General features: G+C 41.7%; 1 long non-coding RNA gene across 2 annotated transcripts in view; it reads right to left on the bottom strand.

The window, feature by feature from the left end:
• Window positions 1-2,671: 2,671 nt before the first annotated feature.
• The window catches only part of LOC142072011 (uncharacterized), an 87,327-nt gene continuing 73,711 nt past the window's right edge, over window positions 2,672-16,287 (bottom strand). For both annotated transcript variants that reach the window (XR_012668295.1, XR_012668294.1), the window contains one exon: window positions 2,672-3,269. This is a non-coding gene — a long non-coding RNA (uncharacterized LOC142072011). The remainder of the gene's footprint in view (window positions 3,270-16,287) is intronic.

Here is a 16,287-nt window from a genome sequence, read left to right on the forward strand (position 1 = left end):
TCGAATTTATAGAAGTCATTTTTTTTAGAAATTGGTTTTACATATTCGAATGTGTGTGTCCCCACAGAAAATGCTCTAAGTGCATTAAGTGCAGTAACTCGGCAGAGTGCTTCCACAGTACCGAGGCTAGAGTCGACTTCCAGAGCGTTGCACTGTGGGTGGCTATCCCACAGTTCCCACAGTCTCCGCTGTCCATTGGAATTCTGGGTTGAGATCCCAATGCCTGATGGGGCTAAAACATTGTCGCGGGTGGTTCTGGGTACGTATTGTCAGGTCCCCGTTCCCTCCCTCCCTCCGTGAAAGCAAGGGCAGACAATCGTTTCGCGCCTTTTTTCCTGAGTTACCTGTGCAGACGCTATACCACGGCAAGCATGGAGCCCGCTCAGGTAACCATCACCGTATGTCTCCTGGGTGCTGGCAGACGCAGTACTGCATTGCTACACAGTTGCAGCAACCCATTGCCTTGTGGCAGCAGATGGTGCAATAGGACTGGTAGCTGTCATCGTCATGTCCCAGGTGCTCCTGGCCACGTCAGCCAGGAGCGCCTGGGCAGACATGGGTGCAGGGACTAAATTTGGAGTGACTTGACCAGGTCATTCTCTTTAGTCCTGCAGTCAGTCCTATTGAACCGTCTTATGGTGAGCAGGCAGGCAATACGGATTGCTAGCAGTCATATTGTACCATCTTCTGCCGGGCAGGCAAGAGATGAGGATGGCTAGCAGTTGTATTGTACCATCTTCTGCCGAGCAGCCATGAGATGTGGATGGCGTGCAGTCCTTCTGCACCGTCTGCTGCCAGCCAAAGGTGTAAAAGATAGATGGAGTGGATCAAAACAAGAAATAGACCAGATTTGTTTTGAACTCATTTGTTTCTCCTCTCTCCCCCATCTAGGGGACTCATTCCTCTAGGTCATACTGCAGTCACCCACAGAGAAGGTGCAGCGAGGTAAATCTAGCCATGTATCAATCAGAGGCCAGACTAACCTCCTTGTTCCAATAAGAACAATAACTTAGGTGCACCATTTCTTATTGGAACCCTCCGTGAAGTCCTGCCTGAAATACTCCTTGATGTAAAGCCACCCTCTTTGTTGATTTTAGCTCCCTGTAAGCCAACCCTATAAGCCGTGTCGTCAGTCGCCCCTCCCTCCGTCAGAGCAATGGCAGACAATCGTTCCGTGCCTTTTTTCTGTGCGGACGCCATACCAAGGCAGCCATGGAGGCCGCTCAGCTCCCTTTGGCAATTAGGAGCACATTAAACACCACACGCATTTTTCAGCAGTATATGCAGCACCAGAACCTGGCAGAGCGATACCGGGTGAGGAGGCGACGTCAGCGCGGTCATGTGAGTGATCAGGACATGGACACAGATTTCTCTGAAAGCATGGGCCCTGCCAATGCATGCATCATGGTGCTAATGGGGCAGGTTCATGCTGTGAAACGCCGATTCTGGGCTCGGGAAACAAGCGAGTGGGGGGGACCGCATAGTGTTGCAGGTCTGGGATGATTCCCAGTGGCTGCGAAACTTTCGCATGCATAAGGGCACTTTCATGGAACTTTGTGACTTGCTTTCCCCTGCCCTGAGGCGCATGAATACCAAGATGACAGCAGCCCTCGCAGTTGAGAAGCGAGTGGCGATAGCCCTGTGGAAGCTTGCAACGCCAGACAGCTACCGGTCAGTTGGGAATCAATTTGGAGTGGGCAAATCTACTGTGGGGGCTGCTGTGATGCAAGTAGCCCACGCAATCAAAGATCTGCTGATATCAAGGGTAGTGACCCTGGGAAATGTGCAGGTCATAGTGGATGGCTTTGCTGCAATGGGATTCCCTAACTGTGGTGGAGCCATAGACGGAACCCATATCCCTATCTTGGCACCGGAGCACCAAGCTGGCGAATACACAAACCGCAAGGGGTACTTTTCAATAGTGCTGCAAGCTCTGGTGGATCACAAAGGACGTTTCACCAACATCAACGTGGGATGGCCGGGAAAGGTACATGACGCTCGCACCTTCAGGAACTCTGGTCTGTTTCAAAAGCTGCAAGAAGGGACTTTATTCCCAGACCAGAAAATAACCGTTGGGGACGTTGAAATGCCTATATGTATCCTTGGGGACCCAGCCTACCCCTTAATGCCATGGCTCATGAACCCGTACACAGGCAGCCTGGACAGTAGTCAGGAGCTGTTCAACTACAGGCTGAGCAAGTGCAGAATGGTGGTAGAATGTGCATTTGGACGTTTAAAGGCGCGCTGGTGCAGTTTACTGACTCGCTTAGACCTCAGCGAAACCAGTATTCCCACAGTTATTACTGCCTGCTGTGTGCTCCACAATATCTGTGAGAGTAAGGGGGAGACATTTATGGCAGTGTGGGAGGTTGAGGCAAATCACCTGGCTGCTGGTTACGCGCAGCCAGACACCAGGGCGGTTAGAAGAGCACAGGAGGGCGCGGTACGCATCAGAGAAGCTTTGAAAACCAGTTTCATGACTGGCCAGGCCACGGTGTGAAAGTTCTCTTTGTTTCTCCTTGATGAAACCCCCTGCCCCTTGGTTCACTCTACTTCCCTGTAAGCTAAACACCCTCCCCTCCTCCCTTCGATCATTGCTTGCAGAGGCAATAAAGTCATTGTTGCTTCACATTCATGCATTCTTTATTCATTCATCACACAAATAGGGGGATGACTACCAAGGTAGCCCAGGAAGGGTGGTGGAGGAGGGAAGGAAAATGCTACACAGCACTTTAAAAGTTTACAACTTTAAAATTTATTTATTGCCAGCCTTCTTTTTTTTGGGCAATCCTCTGTGGCAGAGTGGCTGGTTGGTCGGTGGCCCCCCCACTGCGTTCTTGGGCATCTGGGTGTGGAGGCTATGGAACTTCGGGAGGAGGGCGGTTGGTTACACAGGGGCTGTAGTGGCAGTCTGTGCTCCAGCTGCCTTTGCTGCAGCTCAACCATACACTGGAGAATACTGGTTTGGTCCTCCAGCAGCCTCAGCATTGAATCCTGCATCCTCTCATCACGCTGCCGCCACATTTGAGCTTCAGCCCTGTCTTCAGCCCTCCACTTACTCTCTTCAGCCTGCCACCTCTCCTCCCAGTCATTTTGTGCTTTCCTGCACTCTGACATTATTTGCCTCCATGCATTCGTCTGTGCTCTGTCAATGTGGGAGGACAGCATGAGCTCAGAGAACATTTCATCACTAGTGCGTTTTTTTTTCTTTCTAATCTTCACTAGCCTCTGGGAAGGAGAAGATCCTGTGATCATTGAAACACATGCAGCTGGTGGAGAAATAAAAAGGGACAGCGGTATTTAAAAAGACACATTTTATAAAACAGTGGCTACATTCTTTCAGGTTAAACCTTGCTGTTAACATTACATACATAGCACATGTGCTTTCGCTACAAGGTCGCATTTTGCCTCCCCCACCGCGTGGCTACCCCCTCAACCCTACCCCCTCCCCGTGGCTAACAGCGGGGAATATTTCTGTTCAGCCACAGGCAAACAGCCCAGCAGGAATGGGCTCCTCTGAGTGTCCCCTGAAGAAAAACACCCTATTTCAACCAGGTGACCATGAATGATATCTCACTCTCCTGAGGATAACACAGAGAGATAAAGAACAGATGTTGTTTGAACGCCAGCAAACATACACTGCAATGCTTTGTTGTACAATGATTCCTGAGTACGTGTTACTAGCCTGGAGTGGTAAAGTGTCCTACCATGAAGGACGCAATAAGGCTGCCCTCCCCGGAAACCTTTTGCAAAGGCTTTGGGAGTACATCCAGGAGAGCCGTAAATGCCAGGGCAAAGTAATCCTTTCACATGCTTGCTTTTAAACCATGTATAGTATTTTAAAAGGTACACTCACTGGAGGTCCCTTCTCCGCCTGCCGGGTCCAGGAGGCAGCCTTGGGTGGGCTCGGGGGGTACTGGCTCCAGGTCCAGGGTGAGAAACAGTTCCTGGCTGTTGGGAAAACCGGTTTCTCTGCTTGCTTGCTGTGAGCTATCTACAACCTCCTCCTCCTCCTCATCTTCTTTGTCCCCAAAACCTGCTTCCGTGTTGCCTCCATCTCCATTGAAGGAGTCAAACAACACGGCTGGGGTAGTGGTGGCTGAACCCCCTAAAATGGCATGCAGCTCATCATAGAAGCGGCATGTTTGGGGCTCTGACCTGGAGCGGCCATTCGCCTCTCTGGTTTTCTGGTAGGCTTGCCTCAGCTCCTTAAGTTTAACGCGGCACTGGTTCGGGTCCCTGTTATGGCCTCTGTCCTTCATGCCCTGGGAGATTTTGACAAAGGTTTTGGCATTTCAAAAACTGGAACGGAGTTCTGATAGCACGGATTCCTCTCCCCATACAGTGATCAGATCCTGTACCTCCCGTTCAGTCCATGCTAGAGCTCTTTTGAGATTCTGGGACTCCATCATGGTCACCTCTGCTGATGAGCTCTGCATGGTCACCTGCAGCTTGCCAAGCTGGCCAAACAGGAAATGAGATTCAAAAGTTCGCAGTTCTTTTCCTGTCTACCTGGCCAGTGCATCTGAGTTGAGAGTGCTGTCCAGAGCAGTCACAATGGAGCACTCTAAGATAGCTCCCGGAGGCCAATACCGTCGAATTGTGTCCACAGTACCCCAAATTTGAGCCGGCAAGGCCAATTTAAGCGCTAATCCACTTGTCAGGGGTGGAGTAAGGAAATCTATTTTAAGAGCCCTTTAAGTCGAAATAAAGGGCTTCATCGTGTGGACGGGTGCAGGTTTACATCGATTTAACGCTGCTAAATTCGACCTAAAGTCCTAGTATAGACTAGGGCTTAGACTTTAAGGTCAGAGGGACCCACAGTGATCATCTGCTGAATTCAAGCTAAAGAATCTTGCTCAGCGACTTCTGCATACATGTTTGCATGCAGTTTTGTGGGTGCAAAACACATGCATTGCTATTTATGAAAATGTAAAATTATACTAGCTTCCCATGTATGTGCTAGTATCATGATGAGATATTCCAGCGAGAAGTGCACTTTATAAATAAGTATAGAAAATAAGGAAACATTTTTGAGGAGCGGATGAGCTTTACATTCTGTAAGGATGGCTGGGATCCTCCATGCAGAGAAGGGCATGAAATGAGTTGATATTTATCATGAGTCAGCTCTAGTAGAGACATATGGTGTCCAGTTGTGGAATTCCAGCAAAATCTGTTTGTTCTAAACGGTATCAGCATCACCCATTTACTTGCAGAACCACATGCTAACATGTTGAATTTGGCTGATTATGCTAAAAAATATATCAAGTGAACTCATGCAATCCAGATTCTGAAACTTGGATGGCTTCTTGGAGATAGCACTATCTTTGGCTCATTGCATTGTACGTGTGTGACAAATTTATACTAATACATAAAGGCATTGCCAGTGTAAATATGACTTCTTCCATCCTCTTCTGAATCATATTCAGCTCTTCTAAAATGTCATACTCATTTCTTTAATTATTTGAACGGTAGTGGTGGTCTGAATGTAAATGTGTTTTGAGAGTATCTTTTAGTTTTCTTTTGGCAAGTCTACACTTAACGCTGTATTGGCACAGCTGCACTGCTGTAGTGCGTCAGTGAAGATGCTCCTCCATCGACCAGAAAGCTTCTCCTATTGGTGTAATGAATCCACCTCCCCAACAGACGGTAGTTAAGTCAATCATAGCACTGTCTACATGAGGGTTGGATTCGTATAACTGTGTCACTCTGGGGTGTGGATTTTTCGCACTCCTGGGTAACATAGTTATATTGATATAGGTCTGTTGTGTGGACGGGGCCGGAGACTCTTGCAAGTGCTTGGAAAGCAATTATTAAGCTTTAACGATCATTGGCCCTTTATAGGGTATGTCCGTTAGCTGGTTGCAATGCATAAGAAAAACACAAATAGGCACTTATTTTAAGGACATTTTGTAATTCATAGAGGTGTCTGGAGTCTATACAATTCAGGGCTAGAATTATGTGGAGATTCAGTGGATCAGTGACCTGGCAGTGTTCTGAAGGCTGCTATCTTGTTCTTGAAAATGTCAGTGTTCATTTTAAAAATATCAGTTTCTGTCCTTCTCAGTTGAGAAAAAAACTGAGATGTGAACTGACTTTTGGTGATGTCTCCCTCTGTATGTAGACAGCCTGAAACAACAGTTCTGAGAGGAGTTCTTTGTCCCATTCATCTCGTTGGGGTGCTAACTTAGTTGGCCAATCATTGCTTAAAGGTCTACGTTGCTTTCTCTTTCACTGCTGAGCAAAGCATGTTCAGGAGGAGAATCTGCATAATCTACTGTGAATAGTATCTCACTTTGGTGCAATGGGAGAGTGCCACAATTTTTTTTCTTCCCAATTTGAATTTTGGAGTCAAAAGGCCAGAAGGGAGGTGTGGAGGCCAGAGATCATCTATGCCCTATGAAAGGGGAGCCAATCCTGTGGAGTCCAGTGGAACGTCCAAGCCCAGCTGCAACCAGCCTAACCCACTCACTGACTCAAGTTCTCTCCATCTGCCAAGCAGTGGGGGCCTGACCTACTGCAGTGCAGTGGAGGGAGCAGGGTCAGCTTCTTCTCTGGTTCTTTTGGATGCAGCTGCTCTTCTTGCTGGGGGCTGTTTGTAGACTCAGCCATATGCTACTGCAATGGTTACACTCAATTCACATTTTCAAGCTTTTCTTTGTGACCAAAAGGGCTAGAAATATATTTTTTGTTCAAAATGAAAGCTTAGATTTTGATGCCCTTGCAAGAGTCTGGGCAATGGGGCCCTAGATGCAGGTCTGTGCCTTTATTCTGATCTGACCCACAATACATCTGACCCACATTCATATATTCCAACACCAGAAGGGACCATCTAGTCTGATCTCCTGTAAAAACAGACGCCATGGAACTTCCCCAAAATAATTTCCATGGCGGATCATACAGAAAAATATCCAATCTTGATTAAAAAATTGCTAGTGAGGAGAATTCACCACAACCTTAGGTAAATTGTTCCAATGATTAGTTATGCTCTCACTGTAAACATTCATGCCTTATTTCCTGTCTGAATTTGTCTAATTTCAACTTCTAGCCACTGGATCATATTATACTTTTTTCTGCTAGACTGAAGGACCTATTATCAAATATTTGTGCCCCATGTAAGTACTTATAGACTGTCATCAGGTCATCTCCTTAACCTTTTCTTTGTTAAGCTAAATAGATTGAGCTCTTTGAGTCTATAAGACTTGTTTTCTCACCCTTTAATCATTCTCATGGCTCTTCTCTGAACCCTCTTCAATTTCAACATCCTTCTTGAACTGTGGACTAGATTCTAGTAGCAATTCTAGTAGCATTTCTACTAGCATTCTAGTAGCAATCACACCTACCCCTTTTAGGGATCCGTGGATCACATGAGCTCTTTTGATAGCAGCATCACACTCAAAGTTCATATTCAGCTGATTATTTTTCAGAGTCACTGCCTTCCCAGCATAGTAAGTACAGCCTTGATTCTTTGTTCTTAGATGTATATGTTTACATTTATCTGTATTAAAATGCATCTTGTTTGCTTATGTTCAGCTTACCCAGTGATTCAGATCTCAGGCCCCTTTCTCTTATTTACCATCCATCATTATTTACCATCCATCCAATTTTTGTGTCGTCTCCAGACTTTATCAGTGATGATTTTATGTTTTCTTCCAGGTTCTTGATAAGTGTTAAACAGCCTAGGTCCAAGAACCAGTCCCTTAGAAACACCTGTTAGATGATTTCTCTGTTTACAATTACATTTTCAGACCTATTGGTTAGCCAGCTTTTAGTCCATTCAATGTATGCCATGTTAATATTAGAAATACAAGGTAGGTGAGGTAATATCTTTTATTGGACTAACTACTGTAGTTGAGAGAGATAAGCTTCTGAACTTATACAGCACTCTTCTTGTGTGTTGTGGTCTGAGGGTTCTAGCCCAGACCTGAAGAAGAACTCTGTGTGAGAGAGTCAGACTTTCACATTTACAGAGAGCTCTTCTTCAGGCCACAACACACAAGGAGAGTTTTGTGTAAGCTCAAAAGCTTGTCTCTCTGTTACCAGCAGAGGTTGGTCCAATAAAATATATTACCTCACCCACCTTGTCTCACAAATATCCTGGGACCAACGTGGCTACAACACTGAATACAACAATGTTATTGTTCTAGTTTTTTAAATCAAAATGCTGTGTGGTACCAAGTCAAATGCCTTACTGAAGTCCAAGTATGTTATATCAACACTATTACCTTTTATCAATCAAACTTGTAGTCTTATTTTTAAAAAAATCAAGTAACTCTGACAGGATCTACCTTCCATAAATCCATGTTGATTGATGTTATCTTATCCCCCTTTAATGCTTGATTAATCAAGTCTTGTATCAGATGCTCCATTACCTTGCCTGGGATTGATGTTAGACTGAAAGTCCTATAATTACTTGGGCAATCCTGTTTACCCTTTTTAAATATTGGCACAACTTTAGCTTTCTTCCATTCTTCTGGAACTTCCACAGTGTTCCAGGACTTATTGAAAATCCATATTAATGGTCCACCAAACTCCTTAGCCAGCTCTCTTAAAATTCTTGGATGCATGCTATCCAGACCTCCTGATTTTAAAAATATCTAACTTTAGTAGCTGCTGTTTAACATCCTCCTGAGATACTAGTGGAGTAGGAGTGTTATAGTATGATATGACTACATAATCTGTTTTTTCCCCAAATGCAGAACGGAAATACCTATTGAACAGTTTTCTGCATTAGTGACATTTCTACCATTTTCATCTAATAAAGGAACAATATCATTATTAAGATTCTTTTTGTTCCTAGCTTCTGATTTATATTAATTATTATTGACTTCCCCTTTCTTTCACTTAATTATATATTGTTTTTAGCTGCATTCACTTCCCTGCTAACTCAGCTCTCCCTTTTTGTTTTTTTAACCAATATGGCTTTCTTCCTTGGTAAGTGGGTTTTTTGGATTGTGGCTTTTTGGACATCTAGTAAAGTGTTCTTAAACAATTCCCAATTATCATTCACATTTTTCTGGTTAAATTCTTCCTCTGAGTTTATATGCTTGGCTCTATTCAAGTACTAAGTATATATATCACTGGTCTGAACTTTATTATGTTTGATAATGTGCAATGTGATCAAGTCATAATCACTTGTACCAAAGTTACCATTATTTTTTAGTTCTGTGAACAGTTCCTCTGTCAAGAGAGGTCTAATATAGAATTCCCCTGTGTTGGATAAAATACTATTTGAGTTAGAAAAGTCATCTCTAATGTTAAGAAATTCCAAGGATGCTTTGTTACTGGCAGAATGAGACTGCCAGCATATATAACTCAAATAGAACCCCGCATGAAAAAGCAGCTTTTCTCCCTCACGCGTTGTAGATATTGGCGTAAGGAGCTGGTCATTCTGTTCCTAGTTGACTGGTGGTCAACTGGTGGTAGACAGAGTGACTGGTGCTCTGTAGCAGACTCCAACTAGTACTCCATTTTTGCTTTATGTGTTAGAACATTGATCCATAAGCATTCAAGACCATTTTCTTCTGCATTGTCAATGACTTGGAAAGAGGTAATGCCACTTTTGACATAATGTTGCTCTCCCTCCCCTTTTGCCCACCCTAAATAGATTATAAATGCTGACTTTTAACATTCCAGTCATGTGTATCATCTATTTGGTTTTCAGTAATACCAGCTAGCTTGAGCAATTCCAATCTGTTACCCAGACCCCTAGCACTGGTATCTAGGCAATTTAAGAATTACTTCTCTTCATGTCCTTTGATTCCTTGATTTAACTTTCTTCTCAGCATCTCAATTTTATGCTAAATGAGTGCTCTTTTTATCCTCCCCTTTTGCTGTTAGTTTAATGGCCACTGAATGACTGCCAAGCCTGAGAATACCAGTAAAGCATGCATGATTATATTTTTAACATCTGCCCAATGTATTGTGATTGATATGTCGTTTTAGTGTCTCAAGTGGCCAAGTCTTGTCTTGTAGGTACTACTACTTTATTCTTTACCAATTCAACCCCTGTGTTATTCTTAGTTGAATTTAATGCAGCTAAGTCTTTTATTTGCTCTTGGTATGGGAGCTATAGCCCATATGGCCTCTTCAGATTGTTAAAATTGCTTCAGTATTTGACTAAATACCCTTTTTTTGTGCCTAAAACAACTTAAATGTAACTTCTTTTACTGTATGTATTCATATCTCTTCCTTCCCCTCCCCAGTGTTCATATAACCCCCAGGTATCTGCCTACGGGGATGTGGAGATTGTCTGGCACTTACATAACATACACTTGAATTGGCTCTGTCACCTAAATTACTGTTTGAGTTCATTCAGTCACCAAGAGAGAACCTCGCACACAGACAGCCAAGTTCATCTGTGTTGTAATTCCATTGAAGCAACTGGAATTACACTAGGAGACTTAAATGTAACATGGAGACATAAAAATTAAAACACTCTATTAGACATATGACAAATGTCATTCTAAACTTGTCTCGCCAATGAAATATATGGAAACAATAAAATACCCATGAAAAGATGATGTAACTCTACTATATAATTTTTTTACATTCAATAGAATCCTCACTCACTTTTTTTCTTTTTCAGAGAACAACTTCCCTCAAAGCAGAGGTACATTATAATTAGAACTGCAGCTGGCATGCTGCATTGTTCGGAAATAATTCAGGGCTTTCATTCTACTTCTCTTCCAAATGGAGTTTCTTTGTATCCTGATGTCATTATAAGTGGGTTACATAGTAGTCCTCAACATATCAGTATGATTTAAAAAAAATATTCATGACAACTTTTATTTTGTCAACAGTGTGGAACCCCAGGGAGTGAATCAACAGGGTAAGAGGACTTCATTCAGTTTGATCACTCAGAATTTTTTTATTTGAAATGCATGGCCTCTTAATTAGGCTGACTTTAAAAAAATTAAAGTAGACAATTAAAGGTCAAACCATGCCCTGCAACGTTGCGTTTTTTGTTTTTATTTTAAACAATAATATGGCATGTGCTAAAAGTCTTAGCAGTATCAGCACTTAAGACTTAACATGGCTTTCACTGGTATTTAATCACTGCAAAGCAGCTAGAGCAAAAGGCCAGGTTTCTGTTTGCTCTTCTGGGGAGAGGAGTGTGACTATGTATAGTGAGTTGCTTTTTTAAAATATATTTTAGTATTAATTTGGGAGGACAGCTTTATCTAAATGTGTTTACATCTACAAGATAGATGAATACATGATGATTTTGCTAAACTAAAAGGGAAAATTCTATGTGAATAGTTTCCCTAACGACCCTCACGATATCACACAAACATGCATACATGTGATGTAATCTAAACAGACCCCCAAAGCTCTCAATCTTGTGTAATGTCACAATTTGAAGAGTGCTTTCCTGATATGAACGATGAGAAGGTGAGAGGAAGGGGTGGGGGAAGGAAGGTTGTTTGATTACTAGAAAGATTTTTCTATCAAGGCTATGGCCCAGCTCTGTGGTCCTCCTTAGGCACATGCTTAAGTTCATCGCTCTCCAGGAAATCACTTGAGCTGTATAAAAGCTGGATGTTATTTATTAAGCATCTATTTAAGCAGGTATTTAAGTCCCATTGCAGTGTAATTCCAAACTACAATACAAACTAAAATGATAATCTATAAAGAAGATTTCAGGAGACTGGGATGTGAACTGCTAATTCAATTTAAGCCTGCTTAAGTGTTTTGAATGGGAGTGTTGATATTTCCTCAGAGTTGGGCCCTTTGCTTTCAGTATCTTTTATCTAAGGTAGATTGTCAGTAGATCTTTTGTTACTTCCATGAATTTCTTTTGTACTGCACTAATTTATTACTCTGACTTTTGAGTTAATGCAGAAGGACTGCAAATTATGTTATGGTCACGCTTTAAGATTTAATTTACTAAAGCTTAACAATAGAGCAACCATCGAAATAAAATGCAAATGCCACATTAATACAAAATACATTCAGTGTGATCGATGTTACACTGAATAGCTAAAGAATAATCTCAGAAGCAACTCCTCAAAGGAAATGCTGTCATCTTACATTACCATCATTGTTTGTAGTTTGTATTGTAAACTGAAATTAAAAAAAGAGAGGTTTCAGAGTAACAGCTGCTTTAGTCTGTATTTGCAAAAAGAAAAGGAGTACTTGTGGCACCTTAGAGACTAACCAATTTATTTGAGCATAAGCTTTCATGAGCTACAGCTCACTTCATCGGATGCTCAAATAAATTGGTTAGTCTCTAAGGTGCCACAAGTATTCCTTTTCTTTTTAAAAAAAGAGAGCAACTAAATGACAAGCTGAATGTTTTTAAATATATTTCACACAAGTAACTCTTCATTTACTTTTGTTGAAATGTGAAGTTGCATAAACTAACCTAAATGGAAAGGTTGTTTTATTAGTGGTTATAAGGATGTTTTGCTCATGTTTGTTGGCAGATTGCACGTATTAAATGGATGCAATTGGACAGTTATGTCTAAGTATATCTATGCAACAAAGATTCTTGGATTCTTCAAATGGAAGAGGGAGGTCAGTATAATCTTTAGGGGAAAAATAACCTTACCCATAGGTCAATAGAAAACTTTTGTTTGTCTATCATCTGAGATGTGGGATAATGCAAGCAAACATATAGAATAAAGTGCTACTCCTCCCCTAGGTCATGTAAGCTAAGGGGAAGTGAAATGAAACTGACAGTAGCTGCATTGTACAATATATTGTGGAAACTGGTTGTCCAATTAAAATAAAATGAAAATATCCACACATTCACCATCATCTCATAGTGAGTTCTACTTACCAGAGTCAAAGGGCACAATAAGCACAATGATTTTTTTTTCTAATGTTTGAATAAGATTCAGCAACAGTTCACAGTAGCAACTGTCAAAGAATGGATTCTGTCAACGTATCCATTAGCCAATAACTGTGGCCACTTCTTGATAGTGTGTGTCTGAAGGCAAAGACTCATTTTAAATGATGCACTCTCCTATTTGAAGCAAAGGATTATTTTATTTAAAAAAAAAAGTTTTCCAATTCCTGCCAATTTCCTGATGTGGTCTTTAGTCATCTATTTGACAAATGTGGAATTTGGTTGGCATTATTTTTTAAGTTTGCCATTCGATTTAGTGTGTAGTGTTTTTTATTTTATTCTCAATCTTTGCAGTGGTGGAAAACCAGTCCATTGTTACATATGAGGAGAGATTGCTGTTTATCTCTGGCCCCAAATTACACTTCTCTCCTATTATTAAAAGAATGATCTATTGGTTTCTGAAATAAGGTAAATGTCTAAAACTAGCAAAATGTCATCTCTTATTCTTGGGGAGGGGTGGTGACTCTCAGGCTCCAGGCTGGGACATAACATGGGATTTACAACCCTAACACACTTGCAGTTTCTTTTTTCACATTTGTTAGTCAGTTTTAAAGCAATCGTTTTGATAATCTTCAATAGTTTGATCAGGTAGAGTAGGAAACCTCGAGTATATAGGCAGGGCTCACAAGAAGAGTATATTACATTAATACTTCACAACAAATTTCTGTTTCCAGGTAAGAAGACTAGTAAATAGTGTTTGTAGGTAAGATTTACCAGGACTTCATGATGGTTTATTCCCAATGATTCATGGGAATAAACAATGTTTCCATATTGCTAAAAATAGTTGGAATGTACCAGTAAAATGTTCAAGATAAAACATTCAAATGCAATTTTCTATAAATTCTGGATGTTACAGGCCCTTAAATTTACATGTGGAGCTCCCAGTGACTTGAGGACAGAATTTGGCTTAAGATGTCATTTCAGAAACTGAAATATTTATAACAGAGAGAAATCTATTCAGGAGTGGAACTAGGTTTTTGGTTCAATCCAGAATAGAAGTAGAGAAGTTGCAAAACTTGGATCTGAATTAAAACTTAAAAGTGGAGGTGCATTTTCCACAATTTTGATTCATCTTTATAACACTTATTCTACATACTGTACATATTAATGCCTCTATAGTTACATACTTAATGAACCAGATCCTCAGTTGGTATAAACAGCTCTGGCTCCTCTGGAGTTAATGGAGCTATGTTGACTTACAACAGCTGATGCCTTGGCTTTGTAACTGCAGAAAAACTTTGAAATAAGTTAACTTAAAATTACAGATAACAGCACAAGCGTGGAGACTGGTTTCCGTAAAAACAAACAAAGCTCTATATTTTCCTTAAGCAGATTTTCCATGAACTTTCAGACTAGCCAAAATGGCAGCAATACCAGTAACATCTGTGTTTTGTTACTTCGTCAATTATGGAACAAACACAGTAATAATGTATTAACTCCCAAGTGTTCCAAAAGGATATGTAAATAAAAAAGCATAGGAGGAATCATCTAAAACATTTGATCTCTATCAATGTATTGCATGAATTATATGGGCTCAAAAGAAGTCTCAAATATGTGTGTATGTATAAAAGACAGACCTGTCCAGGAAGATAGAAGTAACATGACAATACTTCCTCACTTTTGTTTTAAAGGACTATCTGTTAAGGAGTTAGATCAGTGGATTAGAAATAAAAAATCCTGGTTTCTGTACCTAGTACTACTCCTTTGTGTGTCCTTAACAATTGTGTTCCTCAGCTAATCCATTTGTAAAATGTACAGAATTTGTCTAATTCACACTGCTGTCATATTTATCTATAGTCTAGATACACAACAGTATACAAATGCCAATATCCAGTAGTTGGAGGAAAACTTCATTCTCTCTCTAGGTTTTTCATAAGTGGTTCCCCTTTTTATTTGACTTTGTTGTGTGCTTTGCTATGTCTCCCTGCACAGCCTTTTGATCAATTAAACAGTGTCCTTATTGATGATTCTTTCCAGTAGCATTTGTGCTAGGCATTTCAAAATCTAAAGATCTACAACTGGAGAGATGTGAAAGGGGTACAGCAATGAAAGGAATATAACAACACATGAGAATGAATGGGGTAATGGTTGTTTTCCCAATAGATTATATAGATTATTCTAAGCTTGTCTGTAGGAGTCAGCCTGTTGTTCCCATAGCCATCACTGCTGTTAGGGGGGAGAAAAAGGCTGAAGAAGTCAACCCAAACCTGTACCAATATTATTTGATGGATACTATCAACTCCTCTTGCAGTTCAAGTACTGCATAGTGTTCAACACATTCCCACATGGACACAAACCTCTGTCACTTGCTTACTAAATGTGGCTGTAATATCTAGGCAGCCTGCTGTGAGTTAATACCAATATTTGTACTATTTGCTTCTGAGTATTGTGACGGGGTTGGGCAGATGGCTATAGGAGAGTAATAGAAGGCAGATATATTAGCCCCAGGCTCAGTAGGTCCCTTTTCCCTGGGTAAGGTTACAGGGAAGGTTCCAGAACAATCAGGAACCTTCTGGAGACAATTAAGACAGGCTGATTAGAACACCTGCAGCCAATCAAGAAGCTGCTAGAATCAATTAAGGCAGGCTAATCAGGGCACCTGGGTTTTAAAAAGGAGCTCACTTCAGTTTGTGCTGTGTGTGTGTGTGAGGAGCTGGGAGCAAGAGGCACTAGGAGCTGAGAGTGAGAACGTGGACTGTTGGAGGACTGAGGTGTACAAGCATTATCAGACACCAGGAGGAAGGTCCTATGGTGAGGATAAAGAAGGTGTTGGGAGGAGGCCATGGGGAAGTAGCCCAGGGCCTTGTAGCTGTCGTACAGCTGTTCCAGGAGGCACTCTAGACAGCTGCATTCCACAGGGCACTGGGCTGAAACCCAGAGTAGAGGGCGGGCCCGGGTTCCCCCCAATTCCTTCCAACTCCTGGTCAGATACAGGAGGAGTTGGCCTGGACTGTGAATTCAGAAAAACGGCCAAGCTGAGGGCTGCCGTGAAGCTCCAAGGCAAGCAAATCCGCCAATAAGTGCAAGACCCACCAAGGTAGAGCAGGAACTTTGTCACAGCATATTGGACATGAAGATGTATTTTAGTCAGTCCAGGACAAAGGGTTAAATTCATCTTGGCGTCAGAAGAGTGTTGAGGCTTAATCTTTGCAAAACACTATAAGATCCTCAGATGAACTACTGAATACTGTGCATGGAAATTTACTGGCATGTGCAAAGAGAAGTGACCTTCCCCAAAGACTTTACACTCTAGAGGTTAGATTTTCACAGGAACTTAGTCTGTGCCCAGCTTTCCTGTCTCCAATAAAAGGAGATAGAGTTAGGCCTATGCAGAGTGCTTTTGAAAATCCCATGCAAACCACATAGATATGTGTTCATACCTGTAGCTAAACAGTGGTTTATTATTTAGAGCTTTGTGTACAGTAATTCCCTCA

Source organism: Caretta caretta, chromosome 5 (assembly GCF_965140235.1).
Source record: "Caretta caretta isolate rCarCar2 chromosome 5, rCarCar1.hap1, whole genome shotgun sequence".
Classification (NCBI taxonomy): Eukaryota; Metazoa; Chordata; order Testudines; family Cheloniidae; genus Caretta; species Caretta caretta.